The sequence below is a fragment of the Pyrus communis genome, chromosome 13 (assembly GCF_041283825.1).
Source record: "Pyrus communis isolate YQ-2024b chromosome 13, ASM4128382v1, whole genome shotgun sequence".
NCBI lineage: Eukaryota > Viridiplantae > Streptophyta > Magnoliopsida > Rosales > Rosaceae > Pyrus > Pyrus communis.
In genome coordinates, this window is record NC_142577.1 from 27,420,292 (window position 1) to 27,444,793 (window position 24,502).

General features: G+C 36.6%; 1 non-coding gene and 4 pseudogenes across 1 annotated transcript; 1 reads left to right on the plus strand and 4 right to left on the minus strand.

The window, feature by feature from the left end:
• Positions 1–71: 71 nt before the first annotated feature.
• LOC137736888 (xylan glycosyltransferase MUCI21-like) lies at positions 72–9,431 on the minus strand (annotated as a pseudogene).
• Positions 9,432–11,523: 2,092 nt separating this feature from the next.
• Positions 11,524–12,264, minus strand: LOC148692034 (xylan glycosyltransferase MUCI21-like; annotated as a pseudogene).
• Positions 12,265–14,572: 2,308 nt separating this feature from the next.
• Positions 14,573–16,604, minus strand: LOC137736710 (xylan glycosyltransferase MUCI21-like; annotated as a pseudogene).
• Positions 16,605–17,741: 1,137 nt separating this feature from the next.
• LOC148692035 (xylan glycosyltransferase MUCI21-like) lies at positions 17,742–24,238 on the minus strand (annotated as a pseudogene).
• Positions 20,439–20,512, plus strand: TRNAN-GUU (transfer RNA asparagine (anticodon GUU)). Its single transcript has one exon. It is a non-coding gene; the product is annotated as a tRNA-Asn (tRNA).
• Positions 24,239–24,502: the final 264 nt, after the last annotated feature.

The following is a 24,502-nucleotide window of genomic DNA, read 5'->3' on the forward strand; positions in this document are numbered from 1 at the left end:
TGTATCATCCCGTATACCAGTCTTACTAAAAAATCTCTCGAGGTTCATCTTCCCGGCTCAAAATTACATAACTAACCATTCAACTCCATAAATCTCCTAGCCTTACAATAAACCTCCGTCAAAACAACCCTCGAACCTGGTCAAATCAAGTTTGACATCTTGTTTGTACAATTAAATGTCCATAATGTCCGGTGGCCACCCATTTTTATCTTTATTCAGAAGGGCATATGGGTCCTTTAACAACAAACCCTCGTTGCCATACTTGTCCACCAAGCTACTCTCGTTCACTCCAATCCTATACTCCTTTGCCACCTTCCCGTAAAATGCATCCGCCGCCCAGTGTAACCCTATCGGAACCACCTGCACAAACATAGATCCCGGCCGGAGAAAAAATTGGTGAGTGAGTACAGCCCCATGCACTCCGATCATTGCATGGCTTGCATTCAACAATGCATAAGATTCATTCAATGGGGTTGTGGTGTTGGGCTCAAACACTTTGACATCGAATCCCACCTTCTTCATCAGCTCCACCACCCGATCCAGATTCGCGACCGTGCGTCCACGAGCCCCCTTGCGGTTGGCCCACACGAGTATCGGTTGAGGGTCAGTGGGGTCGGATGCGAAGATTTTGCGACGGGACGTTTCGGTATAGGCTTGGTCTATGAGAAGACGAAAATCCACGAACGTTTTTGGAGTGGATAGTAGTGTTTGGTTTATGGTCATGAAATCATGGGAGATGAGGCTTATGGTGGCAGAAGGAAAACAGTGGGTGGGTGTAAAACTTTTAGGGATGATGATAGGGGCTGGTGAACATGCGCATTAACTCTGGGAACTTGAGAGACCACCACTTGGTGGCCTCAGAAGCCACGATCACAATGTCCTGATCGGGGCGGTGTTAGGTTTTGAACTTCCGTATCATGATAAGGATACCTAAAAACGTGGATTGAATCAATTAGAAGTCATGACCATGTCAACAACTTGTCTCCTGGATTTGAGGGATTGTGGGAGACTAATCTCCTGGATTTAAGGGATTGTGGGAGACTAATCTCCTGAAATTGAGGGATTGTGGGACCGTTAAACCTTATCCCATTTTTGATGTAAAAGATAATAGGTATTAACTGATCCCATGATAGCTGGGATCACGTTAGGAATATAGCCTATAAATATGAACGTCCCTGCTCACCAGAAAATACGTTCACTCGATCACTAGACTATCGCTAGTATTGGACATAAGGGCTGTGTGAGTAGAAGACTTTCTGTTAACTTCTTTTAAGTGTGTTCGCATTACCTCATGGCTTCTTCAGGTATGTATATATATATACACTGATTCATTCATTTAAATTATCTTATTGTTTATCGTAATCTTAGTTTGGGACTAAATGCTTATTCTAACAATTGGTATCAGAGCCTTTTTAGTCTCACTGAGATTCAAGTTTTTGTATATATGTATCTATACTTCATAGTGTTCTGCAGTGACAGCAGAATAAAGGAGGATCGTGTGTGGATTTGTTTTCTTAGTATAATTGATCGTATGAACTACATCCTGAGATTCAAGTTTTTGTATATATGTATCTATACTTCATAGTGTTCTGCAGTGACAGCAGAATAAAGGAGGATCGTGTGTGGATTTGTTTTCTTAGTATAATTGATCGTATGAACTACATCAAAATGGGTTCATATTGAAATGTTAAACTAAGAAATCAGAAGTATGGGAATTCGTAGTTCATTTAATCATAACATGCATATAAGATCTTCTAAAGAAGGCAACGTATGAATGGTTCGATTAATGGAATAGGGCATAGTTTGGTGAATGGTTAACTGTGTTTCGGATTCTTGTCTAAAGACTTGAGTTTTGAAATATTTTTAACAAATAACTAAATGGCTATGCATGGATTAAGTTCTTGCAGTAAATGTTCCTCACCCAAAGGTGTTGTATCTTACTGTGTTTTCCCTACTTCATTGTTTTCATAATGTCATGGCTTCTGCAGCTTCTGCAGTGAATCCCACTTCAATGAATTTTTCCTCTATTGAGCCTTTAAGTGGAGGAAATTACAAAAAATGGAGACAGGATGTGGAGATTATTCTTGGACTAATGGACTACGATCTGGCACTGAGGGAAGATGAACCACAAGCACTGGATAACAATAGCACCGTTGAACAAAGGCTGAAACTTGAAAAATGGGAGAAAGCGAATCGCATGGCACTATTAGTGATCAAACGATCCATTAGTGAAGCTGTTAGAGGAGGCATTCCTGCAACTGACAAAGCGAAGGATTTCCTGGAGGCAATTGAGGCAAAATTTAAGGTTTCAGAGAAGGGAGAGATGGGAAACCTCATGACTACCTTGACAACTCTGAAATATGATGGGAAAGACACTGTCAGAGAACACATTCTGAAGCTAGTGGAGGCTGCTGCGAAGCTCACAGACCTGGAGGTTCCCATTGATGATGCTTTTGTTGTTCATATGGCCCTTAATTCCCTCCCAGATGCATATGAACAACTGAAGACGTCATACAACACACAAAAGGAGAAGTGGAGTCTGAATGATCTCATTTCCATATGTGTTCAAGAAGAAAGCAGGATCAAAAGGGTGTCAAATGAAACAGTGAATTTCATAAATGCAGAGACTACGAGGAAAACTATCTCGACATCTGGTAAGCCATATAAACCTTTTTCCTATTCTCATGCTGCTGGAAATGATACTCCATCATCCTCCAAGGGATCTCAAGGTTTTAAAGGCAACATTGAAAATATTAAATGTTATTTCTGCAAAGAATTTGGTCACTTGAAGAGGGACTGTGATAAACGAAAGAAATGGGCACCTAAGAAAGGTAATAAAATTGAAAATGTTTTTGTCTGTGTTAATGTTAATCTTGTTGAAATCCCTCCAAATTCTTGGTGGTTTGACACTGGTTGTTCGGTGCATATTACCAATTCCTTGCAGGGGTTCACAAGAAAAGAATTTTCAAGAAATGAGGTCTATGATGTTCACGTTGGGGATGGGAATAAAGTAGCTGTGGAGGCAATAGGCACCCTAAAGCTCAAATTGTCAAGTGGTTTCGTTTTACAGTTGCTAGATGTTCTTTATGTTCCTAGGTTAACTAGAAGTTTAATTTCTGCTTCAAAGCTTGTAAAAGACGGTTATGTTTTTGTTGGGGATGATGAAAGTGTACGGATTTATAAGAAAAGTAATATGAATCTTTTGCTTGGTATTTGTTTTTTAAACAATGATCTTTGGAGGTTGAATTGTCAAGTAATGTTAAATTCAAAATGTTTGACAGTGGAATCAAATTTATCTTTGAAAAGGTCTCTGACTAATGAAGGGTCTTCAATGCTTTGGCATAGAAGGCTTGGACATATTAACAAGCAAAGATTAGAAATTCTAGTTAAAGAACAAATGCTTCCAACGTTGGATTTTAATGATATGCAAAATTGTATTGACTGTTGGAAAGGGAAATTAACAAACACAAGGAAAATTGGTTCCACAAGAAGTCTTAACCTCTTAGAAGTCGTCCATTCAGATGTTTGTGGACCTTTCTCCACGCAAACAATCTGCAAAAATGCCTATTTTGTGTCTTTCATTGTTTTTCTCGATATGCATATGTATATCTAATATCCGAGAAAAATCAAGTGTTTGATTGTTTTAAAAATTTCAAAAATGAAGTGGAAAGACAACTAGAAAAGAAAATTAAAATCTTGAGATCGGACCGTGGAGGGGAGTATTATGGCAGGTACACAGAGAAAGGTCAACAAAAGGGTCCAATGGCCATGTTCTTGGAAGAAAACGGGATTCAAGCTCAGTATACTACTCCCGGAACACCACAGCAAAATGGTGTAGCCGAGAGAAAGAATAGGACCTTGATCGAAATGGTGAGATGCATGATGAGTAGGACTGATCTTCCTATGTTTCTATGGGGTGAGGCTCTTAAAATGGCAAATTATATATCGAATAGAGTCCCAAGTAAATCCGTGCACAAGACTCCATTTGAACTTTGGACTTCAAGAAAACCTAGTTTGAATCACCTTCATGTATGGGGATGTAAGGCAGAAGCAAAAATGTACAATCCAGAGGCAAAGAAACTTGACTCTAAGACTGTAAGCTGCAGTTTTATTGGTTTTCCCGAGAGATCAAAGGGGTACAGGTTTTATGCTCCAACCTTACATACGAGAATATTTGAAACAAATAGTGCAAGGTTTATTGAAGCGGAAGAATCAAATGGAGATAAGGCTCGTGATTTTATTTTTGAAGAAGAAGAAGAGACTGTGACAACAATTTCCCCAATGTCATCAACCAAAATTGATTTTGCAACTCTTGACACGCAAAACCAAGTCCATGAAGATTTTTATCAAAGTGATTTTGGTGGGGCTACTGGTTTCCAGCATGCATCAAGCAGCAGGAATACACAAGTCTGCAACATGCAATATAATGGAGATGAAAATCATGGTACAACTACCATGCAATCAGTAATGGTTCCTGCAACAAGGAGGCAGCCTCAACGTACAAGAAAGTCTCCAATTTCAGGAGATTTTCTTGTTTATGTGGGAGAAGCTGAGAAACTAGAGAAGACTGTCGATGACTCACTTGATTTTCAGCAAGCAAATGGAGATAGAACTGAACATGAGGAAGGCATAGAGATTGATCCAGTCACCTTCAAGCAAGCGATGACAAGTGAAAAGGCTGAGCAATGGAAGATAGCCATGCAAGAAGAACTGGACTCCATGTATTCGAATGGAGTATGGGTCTTGACAGAAGCAAATGAGTCCATAAAACCCATTGGATGCAAATGGGTATACAAAACAAAGAAAGACTTAAAAGGAAAGGTTCAGAGGCATAAAGCAAGACTAGTTGCAAAGGGGTATACTCAAAGGGAAGGATTGGATTACTCTAAGACATTCTCACCTGTTTCTTCAAAGGATTCTCTCAAAATCATCCTTGCTATAGTTGCTTACTACAATCTAGAACTCCACCAAATGGACGTGAAAACTGCGTTCCTAAATGGAGTGTTAGATGAGGAGATTTACATGGTCCAGCCACCTGGTTTTGTTGAAATGGGGCAAGAACAAATGGTGTGCAAACTGAGAAAGTCGATTTATGGGCTGAAACAAGCTTCCAGGCAGTGGTTCTTAAAGTTTGATGAGAAAATAACCAGTTTTGGTTTTGTTGAAAACAAAATTGATGATTGTTTGTATCGCAAGGTATGTGGCTCGAGGTTTATCTTTCTAATTCTATATGTTGACGACATTTTATTAGCAAGTAATGATCTTAATCTCTTGCTGGAAACAAAGAAACTACTGTCACGAATGTTTGAAATGAAAGATATGGGTGAGGCTTCCTTCGTTTTGGGTATAGAAATTATTCGTGATAGAAGCAGATGCCTTTTGGGTCTTTCACAGAAGACCTATATTGAGAAAATGCTCAAGAGGTACAACATGCAAGATTGTTCATAGGGTGAAGCACCAGTGAGCAAAGGAGATAAATTAAACAAGTCTCAATGCCCTAGTAATGAGATTGAAATGCGAGGGATGGCTAACAGGCCATATGCGTCTATCGTTGGCAGTCTATTGTATGCTCAAGTGTGCACTGGACCGGATTTAGCCTTTGCCATAAGTATGCTTGGAAGATTTCAAGCAAATCCAGGAGAAAAGCATTGGACAGCAGCTAAAAAGGTTATGAGATACCTGCAAAGGACAAAAGATTACATGTTGGTGTATGGGAAATCTGAGAAATTAGAATTGGTTGGCTACTGTGATTCTGATTTCGCAGGTTGTGAATATGACAGGAGGTCCACGAGTGGGTTTATTTTCCTGTTGGCTAGCGGTGCAATATCTTGGAGAAGTGCAAAACAAAAAACCTTGGCCACTTCAACAATGTAAGCTGAGTATATTTCATGTTTTGAAGTCTCACAACAAGCTAGCTTCTTGAGGAATCTCATCACTGGAATGCAGGTTGTTGAATGCATAAGAAGACCAATTGTCATTTTCTGTGACAATAAGGCAGCCGTGTTCTTCTCCAAAAACAATAAAAAATCTTATGCAGCGAGGTTGATGGACGTGAAATATCAGTCAGTGAAAGAAAAGGTGAAGGCTGGGATAGTTTCCATTGAGCACATTAATACATCGGAAATGCTGGCAAATTCTCTCACAAAACCTCTTGGAGTTGGAGTGTTTAAAGATCATGTTACGTGCATGGGTGTTGTGGAATCTTTTGATGCTTATGTGATGCGTGAATGAAGGTTAACTTCTCTCATCATTTTCTGTTTTCATGAAAGCTTAATAAGCATGAGTTATTGTATTCATATGTTGGTTTATTTTATGACAATGAATTCAATATGATTGTTTCGACTACTGTGTATATGTACAAATATATATGTGCAGTTTTATGAAATGATGAATTACTGATCAAACCAAGGTTTAATGAGCTGGTCGTTATAAAAGGCTTATCGTTGGAGCTAAATAAAAGCTTGACAATGACGTTTGGCTTGATCAGTGGGAGTGTGAATGAATGACATGTTGAATATGTCTGCTTGCTCTGTGAATATCATGCATGAGCAGTTTTGGGGGATGTGATCTCAGAGTGTTAGTACAAATTATAACGTACGAATTTTCTGGGATTCAACTCTTTGAAACTCTTCATGGCAGATATGAATTGTTGTATGGTTGAAATGATTCAAGTGATCACTGAAGGGATTGGTTTAATGCGTTGGACAAGGAACATGATAAGCGGAAGTTCAAAAGTGGGAGAATGTTAGGTTTTGAACTTCCGTATCATGATAAGGATACCTAAAAACGTGGATTGAATCAATTAGAAGTCATGACCATGTCAACAACTTGTCTCCTGGATTTGAGGGATTGTGGGAGACTAATCTCCTGGATTTAAGGGATTGTGGGAGACTAATCTCCTGAAATTGAGGGATTGTGGGACCGTTAAACCTTATCCCATTTTTGATGTAAAAGATAATAGGTATTAACTGATCCCATGATAGCTGGGATCACGTTAGGAATATAGCCTATAAATATGAACGTCCCTGCTCACCAGAAAATACGTTCACTCGATCACTAGACTATCGCTAGTATTGGACATAAGGGCTGTGTGAGTATAAGACTTTCTGTTAACTTCTTTTAAGTGTGTTCGCATTACCTCATGGCTTCTGCAGGTATGTATATATATATATACACTGATTCATTCATTTAAATTATCTTATTGTTTATCGTAATCTTAGTTTGGGACTAAATGCTTATTCTAACAGGCGGAAGATCGTATTGACGGTGATGAAGGGTGGGATGAACCCGTCATCAAAAATATGGTAGAAGTTGCGTCTTCGAATGAGCCCGCCGGCGCTGAATACCAGTACCGGAACGTCGTGTTGGACCTCACACGGCGGGCCTCCTGGACCCGATGTGAGCGTGAAGTTCTTGATGTTAGGCATAATGAAACCGTCGAATTTTCGAGGGTAGGGTTGGATATTTTCCACCGCCGGGGGTTGGGCTGATGAGCTCATGGTGAAGAATGTCAACGTTTTCGAGTCCAGGACAGTTGGGCCGTTGATTGAGCATTGATCGTAGCGTGCATGAGTTCGGTCACAGATGATTGTTGTGTTCTTCACTGGAAGTTGCAAAGATTCTTGAGAGTGTGAATTTTGTGTGCTAATCATCTCCAATTTTTCATGAGCTCCTTCTAATTCTGAAATCAAAGAGTTAATTTTAATAAAAGTTCAAAAAAAAAAAAATTAAAATATAATAAGAAAAAGAAAAAAAATTGAGAAATTCTAATTACCTTTCCTATTTATCCTTTTCTTTTAGCCTTCTTCACATGGCTTTTGAAATGTGGCATTTGCTTACGCTTAACTAAAAATTTAAGGGTAATGCTAAAAAGATAAAATTTGTAGATAAAATTTTGTAAATTAAATAATATGAAATTTGACGATTGAATTATTACTTAAATGTTGATCAACGTATGCATTTGTATTGGTGACATATCATTTATTTTATAAATTTTGTCTATAAATTTAGTCTTCCTAAAGTTATCCGAAATTGATTTTTGAAAATACAAATCAGTTCTCTTGTCGCTACCCTTTAATAAATCCAACAAACTAAAAATGAATATAAATTGGTTCCATCCACCTCTGTTTACCATCTTAACCTACCCGTCTCTACCGCTTCCTTCTGCAGCACACTTGCCGCCATGGGTATCCTCAAACCTCTTCACCTTATCACGTCTTCCCATCCAAACGCTTCTTTCTCATAAAACTGGCAAAACACACGATGTTTTAACAGGGTTTAGGCCTCTTTACACTGCCACAACCACAATAGCCACCGCCACGCCGCAGTAGAATTGAATTCGATGATGAAGATATCCAACCTTGTAAGGCTCATTGTTTCTCGAGAGGCTAAGGCCGCTGCACCTTAAAAACTCTACAAAACCCCAAACCTAGACAGCGCCAATTTAAAATAATTAACTAAAAACCCTTTGAGAGAATATTTTTGCGTTTTTACTAACAATTGGTTTTCAAAATATTTTTTTATCAAAAAATTTTCAACTATTTTAAAAATACGTTCACACTAGTCTTAAATTTTGAGTTTCAAGTGTAAGTAAAGTTGACATATCAAAAGCTAAGTGAAGAAGACACCCAAAAAAATAAGGACAAATGGGAAAATTTGCATTTCTGAATACTATTGAATTACCGGTGGACCAATTAAGATCTTTGCGAGGGATCACTGCATGCAACGAGAGACGGAAACAATCAATAAGATAAGGAGTAATGTTATTCATACCATGTTTTTATACTACATTCCTATACCATTTTAGGTGTCATCTGATGTGGACAGCCACATCATTTGAAAAATTTGCAAAACCCAAGGAAATGAAGGAGAAAGACTTCTCGTATACCACAATCATCATTTAATTAACTAGTTTTTTTTTTAATTATTAGTTTATTAAATAATGAACTAAATTTAAAAATTAATTCAAATGATGTGACTGTCCACATCAAATGTCACCTAAGGTGGTATGAAAATGTAGTACAAAAATATGGTATGAATACATTGAATAACATTACTCTAACTCATAAAAGTGGTGGACAATGCATGCAAACCTTTATTTAACAAACGATATTAAAAATTATGTTAAATTAATTTAAACTACGAAATCAGTGATTTAAGTGCAGAGAGAACTTGTTAAATCCAAATATGTGTAGTTGCCATGCAAAATAAGATGAAAATTGGACAGGAAATGGAAATGTTTGAGCTTTTAATTAACTAAATTAGAAATTAATTAATGCGGTAATTTCCTACCTTGGTGAGTCTGGTTTGAGTATGTAGTAGCATATTTTTTAAAAGATCTGGAGGTTTGATGAGATGCTGATCTGGAATACAATGATAAAGAAGCACCAAGCCAAAGCCACCACCGCAGCCTTCGAAACTGTCTTCTTCATATCATCTTTTGACCTTCTTTGGCTAATGGCTGCCTCTTACCACTTCTTTCTCTTCTTTAATATATATATATATATATATATACACATATATATATATATATATATCTGTGTGTGTGTGTGTGTGTGTGTGTGTGTGTGTGTGTGTGTGTGAAGAGGGAGGTATATGTATGGACTCTTGGACTTTTGAATTGTAGTGAAAATAGTGGAGTTTATATAAATTTGAACCTGCATTTGGATGCTCTTACAGACTTATAAGAACTGAGTTTGTGAAAAACGACCAAATTAAATGGGATCATGGGCTTTTGGAGAAAAGGTGCTAAATAACTAACCAGAGGTAGGTCTTGTGCTATTGATAATTTTGAGGTAAAACTAGCTAGTTTTTCCTTTAGGTAACGATGAGTTCTAGTTTCAAGTTTAACTCTGATATCAGGTCGTTTTAGTCGTGTTCTCATGGCATAACTCGTGTTATTTATACCGTGGTACATATGTTGTTGCATGTAGTGACGGATTCAGGATTCGAATATTGGGACATCCTAGTGTTGAGGGTCAAGTTTTTATGTAAAAATTTAGTTGATTCACTGAGGCATTTCGTCGACACTTGGTGGCCAGTCGTCACCACCCAAATCATATTGCGCACTTGTCGACAGATATCGACATATATCGATTTTTATGAAATGTCAATCAAATCTCTCTCGCTTATAACGATCAACTTTAATTATTAAAAAATTTGAAAGTGAATTAAAGGTTTATAATTGACAATTTATTTTGTTGATACATGTGATTGAAGAGGGTGAGTGGAGATAAAAAAACTCGAGCACATATACCTTTTTCTTGAAGGAGAAGGTTTTTTTTTTTACGCACACACATGCGTACCATTTCAAAAAGTGGATTTCTTTCTACCACTTTATTGGAAATATAGTCAATTGGAAACTTTCCAAATCAAACAAATGATTTCCAAGTCTTCAGCACGTTAAGATTTTACTTTGAAAGGGTCTTTTAACATGCTAATTATTATAATTATATATACAGCGGTTGTTAGGAAAATCAGCGTTTAGGTGAGAGAAAACCACTTAAGGTGGTTTGGAAACATGAAACGAAGATCTACATATACTCTAGTTAAAATATGTAACTACGAGACGGAAGCTCATAGCAGAAGCGGTAGAGAAAGATCTAGAAAAACTTACGGAAAAACGCAAAATTGAGCATAATGACGTTTTAAGATGTATACAACCAATCTTACTGAATAAAATAAAACTTAATTATTGTTGTTTTTTTTGTTTATTAGGAAAATCACATGGTGTTCAAGTAATATTGTTTATTTAGGGTTGAACCCATTAATTAAGATTCCATGAAATAATTGATACATTGTGGCTTAAAGAAACAAATAGGAAAGGAAAATCTGAGGCTGTTCAAATTTTAAATCATTATAATTCAACTTGCCACCTAACCATTTGACACCTCGACAATTTCCAGAGCAGGTTCATATGATGCTGATCTGCTATACAATGAAAAATAAAGCACCAATGAGTGGGCTAAGATCATCTCCAATGGTTGGGCTAAAAGTTAAATTTTTTAGTCCGAAAAATTTAGCCTAGAAATAACTTTTTTGCTCCAACCGTTCTAGCCTAAAATTTTAGCCTGTGATTATTAAATAATGAACTTAGGCTATTTTTTTTTGTTAAATTAAATTTTTTTAAAAAAATAGATATGTAGACTATCGTAAATTAATTTTATGAACATTTTAATCTAAAAAAATTTAAATTCCGATAAATATTGGGTGGAGTCCACTCCGATTTCTAGGCTAAATTTTGGGGGGAATTTGGCATTGGTTTAGCATTTAGCATTTAGCCCAAAATTTCCTATTGGGTTGGAGTGGGTTTGGGGGGAAATTTTGGGGGATAATTTAGCTTTTAGCCTACCATTGAAGTTGGTCTAAGAGAATTCCTACTATCTCTTTTTTTTTTTAAATTAAAAAAATAATTGGAAAATAAAACAACAAGTACAAAAATGAGTAATAACTCCCAATAAAAACTGGTATGATTCAATTCAAATTTTAATTTTATTTCCTTCGTCCAAATGCAAAGTTACGTAACTAATCATTCAACTCCATAAATCTCCTAGCCTTTCGATAAACCTCCATCAAACAACCCTCGAACCTGGTCAAATCAAGTTTGACATCTTGTTCGTACAATTAAATGTCCATAATGTCCGGTGGCCACCCATTTTTGTCTTTATTCAGAAGGGCATATGGGGTCTTTAACAACAAACCCACGTTGCCATACTTGTCCACCAAGCTACTCTCGTTCACTCCAATCCTATACTCAATATACTCCAAATTTAAATCCTTTGCCACCTTCCCGTAAAATGCATCCGCCGCCCATTGTAACCCTATCGGAACCACCTGCACAAACACAGATCCCGGCCGGAGAAAAAATTGGTGAGTGAGTAAGCCCCATGCACTCCGATCATTGCATGGCTTGCATTCAACAATGCAAGCTTCATTCAATGGGTTTGTGGTGTTGGACTCAAACGCTTTCACATCAAATACCACCTTCTTCATCAGCTCCACCACCTGGTCTAGGTTCGCGACCGTGCGTCCACAAGCCCCCTTGCGGTTAGCCCACACGAGTATCGGTTGAGGGTCAGTGGGGTCGGATGCGAAGATTTTGCGACGGGAAGTTTCGGTATAAGCTTGGTCTATGAGAAGACGAAAATCCATGAACGTTTTTGGAGTGGATAGTAGTGTTCGGTTTATGGTCATGAAATCATGGGACATGAGGCTTATGGTGGCCGAAGGAAAACAAGGGGTGGTAAAACTTTTAGGGATGATGATAGGGTGAGTTTTCAGTTACTTTAAAAACACTTTCACACGAATCTTAAATTTTTAGTTTCAAGTGCAAGTAAAGTTCACATATCAAAAGTTGAGTGAAGAAGGCACCCCAAAAAAAAGGATAAATGGGAAAGGTTCCATTTCTGAATACTATTGAATTACCGGTGGACCAATTAAGATCTTTGCGAGGGATCACTGCATGCAACGAGAAACGGAAACAATTAATAAGATAACTAATAAAAGTGGTGGACAATGCATGCAAACCTTTATTTAACAAACGATATTAAAATTATGTTAAATTAATTTAAACTATGAAATCAGTGATTTGAGTGCAGAGAGAACTTGTTAAATCCAAATATGTGTAGTTGCCATGCAAAATAAGATGAAAATTGGAGAGGAAATGGAAATGTTTAAGCTTTTAATTAACTAAATAAGAAATTAATTAATGCGGTAATTTCCTACCTTGATGAGTCTGGTTTGAGTATGTAGTAGCATATTTTTTAAAAGATATGGAGGTTTGATGAGATGCTGATCTGGAATACAATGATAAAGAAGCACAATGCCAAAGCCACCACCGCAGCCTTCGAAACTGTCTTCTTCATCATCTTTTGACCTTCTTTGGCTAATGGCTGCCTCTTACCACTTCTTTCTCTTCTTTAATATATATATATATATATATATATATATATATCTGTGTGTGTGTGTGTGTGTGTGAAGAGGGAGGTATATGTATGGACTCTTGGACTTTTGAGTTGTAGTGAAAAAATAGTGGAGTTTATATAAATTTAAACCTGCATTTGGATGCTCTTACAGACTTATAGGAACTGAGTTTGTGACAAACGACCAAATTAAATGGGATCATGGGCTTTTGGAGAAAAGTTGCTAAATAACTAACCAGAGGTAGGTCTTGTGCTATTGATAATTTTGAGGTAAAACTAGCTAGTTTTTCCTTTAGGTAACGATGAGTTCTAGTTTCAGGTTTAACTCACATTGATATCAGGTCGTTTTAGTCGTATTATCATGGCATAACTCTGGTGTGATTTATACCGTTGTGCATATGTTGTTGCATGTAGTGGCGGATTCAGGATTCGAACATTAGGACGTCCTAATGTTGAGGGTCAAGTTTTTATGTAAAAATTTTAGTTGATTCACCGAGGCATTTCATCGACACTTGGTGGCTAGTCGTCGGCAGCCAAACCATATTACGCACATGTCAACATATAACGACATATGTTGTAGCATATGGTGAGTGATATCGAGAGAATTTATCAACATTTGGTAGGTACAAAAGGGACTTGTATCAAACTTTCAAAGGAACCTTGAAAGACCTTCGCATGTATATTTCCCGGACTCTGAGTGTCTTGGGACCACTTTATTCCTAGTATCACCTTGGTCCCAATATATATCCCTTGATTGTGTGCATGTATTCCATCGGTGGTAAAATAAAATAAAAAACTTAAGTTTGAAAGAAACTGAGTCAAAACACGAATCAGTTTCGACTCACGTTGATATCCCAACTCATTGAACCACCATCCCTCACTAAAATTAATGCAAGGAAACATTACTTTGGGAGAAAAGCTTCGGTTTTCTTAAAAAATAGTGAAGCTTGATTGCTTAAGCATGCTATCCAATTAGTTCTAGGAATTGACACGAAGTCTATATAGTTGTTTTTGTTGGACGTGCGCCACGGTGTTGTATGCATGTCAGTTACACTGAAAATTAGTAGCTGCATGCAGCGCTGTCATTGTTTCCCATCTCTGCCTCTTGCTTGCCTCTGCAATCTGCATGCTCACTCACCTACCTTACTACTCTTCTATATTTTTGGCAACTTTTAATTAATCCTTTGGTAACGTCTTGGCAACTTCTAAGTACATTAGAAATTCATATATAGCGTAATTTGTTTTATATACGATGATATTTGGGGGTGAGATTGATACATCATACGGGTTACATAACAAGTCAATAATAATGTAGTGTAAGTAGTCATGAGAATCGAAACACTAAAACCTCGCACTTAAAAAAAAATCAATTAAATTCGGTTTAGCCATTTTGATTTTCTAATATCTGGTTTTAATTTATTTTAATTTATACTTTTTTTTTTTTTTGTGGTCTTCAAAAATATCTATTAAGCGCACTCAGGATTTTTAGTTTTTTTTTATTTAGTCTTTTTTTATATAATGAACAAGTTGCAATGAGAAATTTCTTCTTCAGCCAGATTTAGACAAAACCGAGCTTGGATATGGAATTGAACAAATACAAAGATAAAAGGTTTTGTTATTGCGAAAGTAAAAGGAGGTTATTCAGTACCATCGTGGATTTCATTACTTTTCTTCCATTCCGTCAAAATATAAAAATAAAATGATTACTTACTAAGATGCTGTAGTGACGACCAAATTTGATATTAAAAAAAAACAAAAATAAACACAGAGCCACTACTAGCCTGTAAATGTTGCTTCCATTATTTCATATCACGGAAACAAAAAACCACAGTAATTAACCATTTTTGTCCGTAAATCTCTTAGCCTTTGTATAAGCCTTCTTCAAACAACTCTTAAATCTTTCCAAATCTAGCTTGACATTTTGCTCCTTGAGGTAGATCTTCATAAACTCAGATGGCCAACCTTTTTTCAGAAGGGCAGATGGGTCCTTTAGCAAGAAATTCTCCTTCCCATACTTGTCCACCAAGCTACTCTCGTTCACTCTAATCTTATACTCGGAATATTCCAAATTCAAGGACCTAGCCCCCCTCCCGATATAAGCAAATGCAGCCCAATTGAGCCCAATCGGAACCACTTGAATAAACACATAACCTGATCGAAGGAACAAAGAGTGCGTTAGTGATGCTCCACGAACCCCAATCATGGCATGGCTCGAATTCAGTAACGTATAAGATTCGTGCAATGGGGTTGTCCTCTTGGGATTGAACACAATCACTTCAAATCCCACCTTTTCAATTAACCTAATCACTTGTTTATGGTTCGTAATCATGCGTCCACATGCATTTTCGCGGTAGGCCAACACGAGTCTTGGGCGTGATCTAGTGGGCTTGCGTGTTAAAACCTTGGGTGGGCTTTTGCCCCATAGGCTTTCTCTAGGAGCACACGAAAATCCATGCATGATTTTTTATTTGGTAGTAGAGTTTGGTTTATGGCCATGAAAGCATGTGCTATGAGGCCTATGGCTATGGTGGCTGCACGAAAACAACGGGTGGCAGTAGCATTTTTTAGGATAATGATAGGGTACTTGGTGAACATTGCTAGTAGATCTGCATACCTGCTAGGCCACCAATTGGGAGCTTCCGAAACCACGATCACGATGTCTTGATGGGGGAAGATTGTGTTGACAGTGATGAAGAGCGGAACAAACCCGTCATTGAAGTCATGGAAGAAGTTTCCGGTGTACCCACCCGCACTGAATACTAGGGCCGGAACATTGTGCTGGACTTTACATGATGGGCTTTGTGGGCCGGAAGTGAGAGTGATGTTCTTGATGCGAGACATTATGAACCCTTCGAATTTTCGAGGGTAAGGCTGGACTTTTTCCACCTGTGGGAGCTGGGCTGGGCCCATAGTGAAGAATGTGAAAATATTTGGGTCCAAGACAGTTGAACCGTTGATTGAACAGAGATCATATCGTCAATCTGTACGGTCGCAGACGATTGGAAATTGAAGGGTGAGAGTTTGGTTGATTAATCAGCCTCGTTTTTTCATAAGTACCCTCCTCTGAAATCGAAGTTTAAAACAAAATTAGTGATGATATTTAGTAGTAAATGATAATATATCATTAATCTGATATTTGATTAAATTATATTTTATTATGAAAGAGGCCTCCATGCGTTAAGTCGAGTAATATATTAAAGAAGTAATCGAACTCGAGACTGCGGCTGCATTGTAAATGCTATTAATTAACTGAGCTTCAAGCATCGAACCTATGCTTTAAACGTTAAACGACTTATGGTGCATCTGGACTTTTTTTTTTTTTTTGGGTTGTAACTTTGATCTAAAATGGTGAACTTCCTTCAAATTTCTTGAAATATATATGCTTCTAAAACTTGAGGGAATTTGATACGTAATTGCTTTGGATGAAAAATAGCAGAGAGATTGAAAATATTTCTCATACCTTGAGTAGTAATCTTCGCGGAATATGTAGTGGTGGTAGCATATTTGAGAAATCTGGAGGTTGAAGAGAGGCTGATTTCGAACAAAATGAAAAACAAGCACAAGGCTGCCACAGCCACCGCCTCAGTCCTCGGACTTGTCTCCTTCATCCTCCTTGTGCGGCGGGGGCTTGGCTGCCGGCAATGGCTATGTCAAAAACGAAGTGATCAGTTTTCTGCAGCTATATATATTATCAGCACGCGGACGTACGTGGCATGAATCCAATGGAGAACAACCAGGGCATATATGAAACTGCTTTGGATGCTGATAAAATATGTGTTGAGAGAGAGAGAGGTAGGTTAGGGTTCTGAAATTGGGAGGCAGATTGTCTGCCCTCCTGTTTGGATGTCATTCCTATCCTCTTCTATTTTGTGCAGTCACGCTTAAGCCACGTCAAAATTTTGTATTGATTTTTTAATAGAAATAATAAAATAAAAAGCAATAGGAATATAAAATATTGACGTAATTTAACTGTGACCGTACAAATAGAGGAGGATGGGAAGGAAAAACAATCAGCCTCCCTGAAATTGTACAAGATGATTAGGGAGAACAGTGCGAAATAAAATTTAAAAAAAAGAAAGATTAAAGTGACCTATTTGTGCCTGAAAAGAAATTAAATTAAAGCTTTGCTTAAGCTTGCAATCCAATTAATTATTTTCTAATTAATGAAAAATCTTTAATTTTCTTGGAAGTGCGTTGCATGCAAGTCAGTTACATAAAACAGCTAGATGATGTGATGTGTCGCTTTTGCCAGAATATCAAAACATATCAATACCCTTCCTTGTTCATGAATTTCTTGACCACTTAACTATTTAAGTTCTTTCTAATGCTTATATTACATGTTTCGTGATGTGTCTTTTCACGTATTATATCACTTCTATTTAGTAAAAAAAAAAAAAAACAAATTCAAATGTTATAGCGTAAATGAAGTAACTTCACGTAATCGTGTTTTTTTTTTTGAATAATTAATATTATCTACGCTAAGGAGGAAAGGGACGGGCTTAGTTTCACAATAGGCTAGCAATAATGTGGTTCAAATTCATTTCGAGAATCAAACCTAATACCTCTAACTTATAAGTGAAGAGGAGTATCACTAGATCATAATACTAAGTGGCTTATTTTTCTTCTTTTTTTCAGGTAATCGTGTTTTGAATATACAAAAAAATTGTTGGGCCACTTTTTTGTGAGTATGGCTAATTTGGCCACTTGGGTTGGTTCCATTGTTGAATTTATGCATGCCCTATTTTATTTTTCAGTATATAATGGGGGTGATTCTCACTAGTTTTAATTCTATTGAAAGATGAAATTAGATATTCTGTGTCGTCAATCAATTTCAAACTTTGTATGATAAACGCGATCATGCATAATGTATATGGTTTGGCACTGCCCTTCCTTATCCATGAATTTCTTGGCCTTCCCATAAGTTAGACATCAAAAACCAAGTAAACCTATTCAAATCCAACTTAACATCTTGTTCCTTCAAATATATCTTCATCAAAATATCCCAATTGGAACCAATTTTAGCAGCCGGACCTTTCACCAAAATGTCATCCTTGCCATACTTGTGCACCAAGCTACTCTCCTCTGCATGAATCCTGTAGTCAATGTACTACAACCTCATAGCCCTAGCCGGACACTCGTAGCAAACCTTTGCCGTCCAGTTGGTGCCGAGAGGATCAATCTGCTTGAACACTGGGCTGGGCCTCATGAACAAGAAGTGTGTAAGCGCCGTGCCATGCCATGCACGCTGACCATTTTGCGTGGCTCTTACTACTTGTACGCAAAGTGCATATCAGTCATAGACGTCGGTTCAAAAGTCACAACTTCAAAACCGACCTTCTATGTTGCTAGCTTCGCTTCATTTTGGTTCAAAATGGCCTGACCAACGCCGAGGGTTCGACTGAGTAAGACGAGGGGCGGCCAGGAAGTCGAAGGTCTAGAATGGTGATCGTTTTTGCCAAAGGCTTTGTCTAGGATGGTATGGAAAAATACCATCGTTATAGGGTTGTGCAACAACTTAGGGTTTATGATGACAAGTCTGTGGGATGGCAGAAGTAAAACAATGGTTGGCAGTATCATTATCGAAGTTTTATTATCGGGTGCTTGCTAAAACTCAGTCAATCTGCATACCTACTAACCCACCAATCGCATGCTTTCCATTCACAAGGATGGGCTCCTGCGTGATTTCGGTGTACCCGTCCGCATTGAACACAAGGGTAGGGCCAGTGTGTCGGACTTGACATTTTATAGTCATTCGAATCGTTAAAATATACTACTAAATAATCTTCACAACAATATATTTGTCAAAAGTATTACCTATAAAATTTTTGAAAAATATGAAAAACGATGGTCATGACTAGGAGGGCTGTGAAAATCTTCATGTGTACCCGCGCGCACCGGAGAGCACGATTTCATCATCGTGACTGTACTCGCACGTGGCGTTTGGTCGATCCGGTGGATCCCACAGGATAGCACCATCGGCCGGAAGGAGGAGATAGATGGGGCAATGGAGGGCTCGCGGACGCAGATGATTAATCTGACGTGGAAGGCGCGGATTGGACCAAAATGGATTCCGGTGTGGGTCCCGGGACTCATCGGTTCTCTGTTTTTTTCGTCCTTCTTCTGACTCGCTGAATAGGAAAATGACCATTCATCAGTCATTCACAGTCCCATCGGATTACATGTAACGGTACCTACAATTTATGACGTCAAATTACGAATACAAATGATTAAAGGTAACGTTATTTGCACATTATTTTTATATTTCATACTCTTCTCAATATTCGACGTAGAATGAATTGAAAAAAATTAAAAGTATGTGAATAAAACTATCCATAATTAATTAGGACAAAGGCTCTTATAGCACGAATATACTCGAACTATAGCATTTTCTACTGATCATACAACATTATGGTAATTTTCTTTCGCATAGTATTGCATGATTGATACAAAACGATATTGTTGTACTGTGGTATGTCGTCTGCATAAACATTTTATTAATTACAATTGCTTCCAAATTTTTTTTCCAATCTTGCTAATTAGACAAGCATAATTGAATATTTAGTTAAATTGTTCCATCTTAACAACTAATAATGCAATAGTGGTTGTGAAGTGAATTTGAGTTAGAGCAATTTTATGTCAATAATCATGATTATTTGCAATTACAATTACGTTCAGGACCAAATGACATGTCGTCCTCACATAAATAAACAAGGGGTGTGATATCCACACACTCATTTTTACTTCTTCCACACCTTTTTAGTCTTTAACCGTCATATCAGATGAATTGAAAAATATCAATGGACAGAAATTAACAAGGATGTGTGAGAAGTTAAAAAGGATGTGTGGATAGCACATTCCAATAAACAATCCTTAATGGCACATAGTGCCCATGATAATAAAAAAGCCTCTCGCACGCCCATCAACACATCTTAGAGGGCGAACAAAAAAAATATTCACATGCAGAGCTTTTAGAAACACAATGATTTGGGACATTAATATTTAAGAACGACATTGATTGATTTTCTAATTCATGAACTATCTTGATGGAGGGGTCAAATTTAGGAACCATTTATGATAAAGACCCATAAAATTTTAAATTACTCGCCAATTTCTTACTTCATGGATTGTTGATAGTATGTGGTCTAGATGATAGATGGTTATGTACATCAAACACCATTTTCAGATGAAAACATGATGGAATAAGATATATAGAACTCAAAACATAAGGTGGAGATATACATATTCTAATTCCGTGGGATGAACTTTGTTCTTTTGTTTTGAATTCTGGAATCAATAGCCTACTTAGTTGATGAAATGCATCTTCTTAAGAAGGATGTAGAATTCCAAGTACAAAGTGGCCGGGCCTAAGGATTAGCTAAAACGCTGCGTAAGGAACAGGGAAAAGCCCGCGTAGCTTTTAAACTGGCCTTAACACCTCTCTCACGCAAAAGGGTAGTTGTTGTCATATAAGCATCAGACCTTAGTTAAATATTATATTTGAACCACGTTTATCAGGAAGCTGGAATAGCTCAGCTGGTTAGAGCGTGTGGCTGTTAACCACAAGGTCGGAGGTTCGAACCCTCCTTCTAGCGTTTGTTTTTTTATTTTATAATTTATTAATGTCACTTTTTAAGCTGACTCCGTTATAAGTGTTAATTTTTTTATATTTATTTTATAATTTCTTAATGTCACTTTTTAAGCTGACTCCGTTATAAGTGTTAATTCGTAAGTTAATCTCTGGACTAATAAGAATAAGGCAGGGCAATGATTTGCATAGTGCACCAAACCGAAGATTAAATGTGTAATTAAATTGAGTTTAATGACCTATGAGTTGTGACTTATCACTGGTATCTAGCTGCTACCCTACTAAAACAGTGGTTGTCCGTAGAACCTTAACTGACCATTCAAGGGAATAAAATCCTATACCTACCAATCACCTTTTCTGATTATATTAACCGACTTGGCCTCTTACACCCTTTGGCAAAAGTAATTTACATCAAATTATCACTCCGATATAGACGATATGTGGTTATTGAAATATGTTACAGACAATTGTCCATGTCAGTACTCTTTGATCATAAAATTAATGAGCAAAATTATCGGGCAAAATCATTGTTGAGGAGGTCATGCAAACGCACATACTAATTGCATGAGTGCAAAAAAAAAAAAAACCATTGTTGCAAAATAGTTTTATTTACATTTGTAGAAAAATGATTTTCACATCTCATTATTTTACACATTTTTTTTATTCTTTTATTGGTTTGGAATAAATAAATGAAGAATCAAAATCCAAAAAACAAATGAATGGTTTTATAGAAGAAAAGGGGAAGTGAAAATCACGTTTAAAAAGCAAAATAGACAATAACTAGGAGTAAAATTTTGGCAATTTGGTTAGGTAATTGGTTAGGGTATTCTCAGGTGGAGTCGATCATTTGTATTGAGAGTTATACTTATGCAAGATTCAACGGTATCCGAATATAAGGAGTTTAGGTCACTTTTGAGAATTTTTGAAAATTCGACAATAAAAAATTTAAAAAACGTGTAAAAAATAAAAATAAAAACATAAATAACGCTACCGATAAATGCCAAGGCATGAGAAGTGAAAGTGGGTTTTGTTTATGAGTTTACCTTTAAAGGACAATTATGGTAAATGCCAGGGCAATAGTTTTGACCAAATGTCTTGAAAAAGCTGGTGGTAAAAGGAAACCAGATGCCTTGCTCACAGATAATCAGATTCTTGGGAGTTGTGAGAGGGGGACACGGAGAGAGAATTGGAGATGATGACGTCGAGGGCGGATGCTGTGATTGTGGGGACCCATCAGGGGTATATTGGTCAACTCGCTAAGACAGGGGCGTTCCCGTTATTTTTGTTGAAAGTGAGGGGCGGTTTCTCCAGATGCTATTCGGTTTGGAAGCCCAAGAATCGTGGACACAGATCGACATAGGGATTTGAGAGAGAGAGAGAGTATTTTTCAAGTTTGGGATTTAAATGGAATTTCTCGCCGCAAGATTTCGGACTCATAAAAGACATGAACGGACAACGTTGGAATCTCAATGTTATCCCTCTGAAATACTCCCGCAGTAGCTTAAGAATCCCCCCTTAATGACGGTTTTACCCTTCGGTTAATGACTGTTTTACAATGGAGAATTTCTTTTAAGTTGGATTTTTTTTCTTTCAAAAAATAAATTGGTTTTTGGGGTTTTTAGATCTAGGTTCAAAAATATAGGTGGTTTTTAGGAGTGAGTCTAGTTATTTAATTTCATGTTTTTATATCTTTTATACTCATTTTATATTTTTTTAAAATATTAAAAATCAATTAAAATCTAATATTATGCATTTTCAACTCCAAAAAAATCTAATTAATATCTTATAAAAAAAACAACTAATATACTAACATAAATTATCTACAAAACATTCTACCTTAACTCAAGTAACAAATATATGAATGTATATTATACCTGTAGGCGAGATATGAAACCTAATTAAAAGGTAGGAAAAAAATATAATATACCTACAAGCAAAACATATTAATCTGTGACACGTTGATTATAAAAAAGAATATGTCATATAGATACATAAAAATAATTAACCTGTGATATAGGTTGATTATAAAAATTAAAAATAAAATATATAAATGGGGTTTAAAGCAAGAGGAAGAACAAGAAATAACAAAAAATAAAAAAAATAAAAAGAAATAATCAAAGAGATAATTAGGAAGAAATTTGATTTTTATAATAAATCTTATCATTAAATAGATAATTATTGATAATAAAATAATTAAATTTAAGGAATTGGACTTATTTTAATAAATTAGACTTATATCAAGTTTCCCTTTGATTTTTTTTTCTTTTCCTTATCCATCAATTAAATTGTTAATAAGAATGGGGGCATATTTGTCATTGTAACTACGCTTAAGTTGACAGAGAGGAGCTCTCTTACTGATTTTAGGGCAAATACTTCTCCCGTTAAGTTGGTGGAGAAAATATTATTTAGAAACGTAAAATTAACCATATTGTTGATTATTTTTTAAGACATTTGGTCTTGCGTATAATAGATGAGTAATTCTCGTTAGACACAAAAATTGATCACAAGGTTGAATACCTCTTTGACACCTGTAGGTCTCCCATTTTACATATAAGAGAAATGCCAAGGGAATCTCTTAAACTGGAACTCTTCATGGACACTCAGTCACTTCACAGTTTAACGTCAATTCATGTGCCAACATTACAAAAATTGTGCTGAAAATACGAGGTGGTAGGGAGTCCATGAAGAGCCCCACTTTTGAGAAAATCTCCTTAGCATTTCTCTACATACAATGATGGACAAAAATATCTATCAAAAAGGTGATCAACAAACTAACTATATTATTGAATACCTTTCTAATACATGTCGGTCTTACTTGCATCTGTGGACGGTCTTTATTTAAGCGGCAACAACAACGTGGTCGTCTAAAGTGTTAATAACATCTTTCAAAAAAAAAAAAAAGACTTCGTTAACTTGAAGTGATATATGTTACATAGAGAATTAGTAACTTTAAGTGTTTAGGAGTATTGTTCTATGCACCGAAAATCCTATGTTCGATTACCTTATCCTCACATCACTTACTGACCATTTTTGTTCACCACCTCAAATGGTGGTACTGGTCACCACTCTATTTATTGTCATTAGACAAGTTTAAATTTTGAGATTTGTATATATTCACTGCACAGATCTCAAAATTTAAACTCATCCAACAATGATAAATAGGATGGTGAGTATTATCATCATTTGAAGGTGATGAGCAAAAATATCCCCATCGCTTGAATAAAAAGCAATGATACATATTTTTGCCGTCCTTTGTATTTAGTAGATTCACATGCTTCACAATTTGTATTGTTCGACCAAAATTGCGTGCAAATGGGCACCTGTGTATGTACCCATTAAACTATAGGTCCCAGAAAACAACAATTAATTAGATGAATGATCAAAGTTTGGTGACCTCAAAACATATGTTTTAATTTGGTTTTCAATTAGGCCACGACCCTATTTCGTGCATGTTACATTTGTTTTCAATTAGGACAGCTACTGAAATTGCACTAATTGACATGCCTAATTTGCACAAACAAATCGCACCTAATTGTTTAATTTTGGTTTGCAAATCAATTTCCAACCAGGATTCTTTCACAGTCGGAAAACCCTAAAATTCCATGACTTTGCCAAATAAAACCCCACCGATGGTGATGACTTGTCCATTTGATCATTTTGGGCGTCCTATTCTTGCTGCAGGCTTACCTTTCTCGATGCTGGGATTCTGTTTCAAATCTTTTTCCGTTTCCATGCACATGCATCAAGTTGTGGGAATACCAAATTAGGCAATTCTTGAAAGGGAAATAGTTTTCGCAAACCTTTTTTTTGGTTTTTCGTTCTGCATGCTTATGTTTATTTTTGTCACATGAATCTTATTTGATCTACGAAATGTAAATATGAGTGTACAAAAATCACTTATATGCTCGAAAAGTTTAACCCTATAAAATTTGATGCAGTTTTTATAACTAGTGTTTTTCGAAAATCACTTACATTCTCTTCAATCTACTTTTTTTTT